Source organism: Gorilla gorilla, chromosome X, assembly GCF_029281585.2.
Source record: "Gorilla gorilla gorilla isolate KB3781 chromosome X, NHGRI_mGorGor1-v2.1_pri, whole genome shotgun sequence".
In the NCBI taxonomy this organism is placed as follows: domain Eukaryota; kingdom Metazoa; phylum Chordata; class Mammalia; order Primates; family Hominidae; genus Gorilla; species Gorilla gorilla.
Window position 1 is genome coordinate 52517967 of NC_073247.2, and position 1349 is coordinate 52519315.

Here is a 1349-nt window from a genome sequence, read left to right on the forward strand (position 1 = left end):
TATAATCCATAGCTCTTATTTCTATTTCCCCAGCTCCATTTGTAATCATGTGTGTGTGTGTGTGTGTGTGTGTGTGTCTGTGGGTGAGGGGGTTTATTAAGTTCTACGTAATGTTATCACCTGTGTAGGACAGTGTATCCACCACCACAGTCAAGGTACTGAACAGTTCCAACACCACAAGTATCCCTCATGTTTCCCTTTCATAATTATACCCATATCCCTGCCACCCCCACCCCTGCCCCATCCCTAATCCGTGGAAACCACTAATCTGACCTCTACTTCTAAAATTTTGTCATTTCAAAAATGTTATATAAATACGACTATGCGTTATGTAACCCTTTGGGATTAGCCATTTTTTAAACTCAAAAGTATGTGGAACACTTTGTGAATTTGCATGTCGTTCTTGCACAAAGCCATGCTAATCTTTTTTGTATCATTGATATTTTAGTGTATGTGCTGCTGAAGTGAGCACAATCATTTGATTTTTAATGTAGTTATTGATATATTTGTATTTAATCTCATATTTTCAATTTGTTTTGTATTTGTCTCATGCCCTTTTGTTCCTCTATTCCTTCTTTCCTGCTGTTTTTGTCCTAAATACTTTTTCTTAGTGTGCTATTTAAATTCCTTTTTCAATTGTTTTTAATTGTATTTTTGGGAATAATTTTATTAGTGGTTCTTCTGGGGGAATTACAGTATGTTTCTAAACTAAAAACAATGTATTTCAGGTAATACTAACTTAATTCCAGTGAAATACAGAAATTTTGCTTCCATATAGTTCTATCCCTCCTCCTTTGTGATATTATTATTTATAAATATTACTTCTTTGTATGGCATATTTCCAACAGGAAAGTTTTTATAATTATTCTTTTTCTTTTGTACAATTGTCTTCATTTTTTTTTTTTTTTTGAGATGGAGTCTCACTCTGTTGCCCAGGTTAGAGTGCAGTGGCACGATCTTGGCTCACTGCAAGCTCCACCTCCCAGGTTCACGCCATTCTCCTGCCTCAGCCCCCTGAGTAGCTGGGATTACAGGCATGCGCCACCACCCCCGGCTAATTTTGTATTTTTAGTAGAGATGGGGTTTCTCCATGTTGGCCAGGCTGGTCTCGAACTCCTGACTTCAGGTGATCCACCCGCCTCGGCCTCCCAAAGTGCTGGGATTACAGGAGTGAGCCACCGCTCCTGGCCAATTGTCTTCTAAATAAATTAAGAGAAGAGAGAAACTATCTTTCTAAAGTTTCTTATATTTAAATACATAGTTACTTTTACTCATGCTCTGTATTGTTTTGTGTGAATTTGAATTACTGTTATTTGAATTACTGTTTGAATTAGTGTTATTTTCTTTCA

General features: G+C 36.8%; 1 non-coding gene across 1 annotated transcript; it reads right to left on the bottom strand.

The window, feature by feature from the left end:
- Window positions 1-366: 366 nt before the first annotated feature.
- LOC115932506 (U6 spliceosomal RNA) lies at window positions 367-472 on the bottom strand. Its single transcript, XR_004068779.1, has one exon. It is a non-coding gene; the product is annotated as a U6 spliceosomal RNA (small nuclear RNA).
- Between the last annotated feature and the right edge of the window lie 877 nt (window positions 473-1349).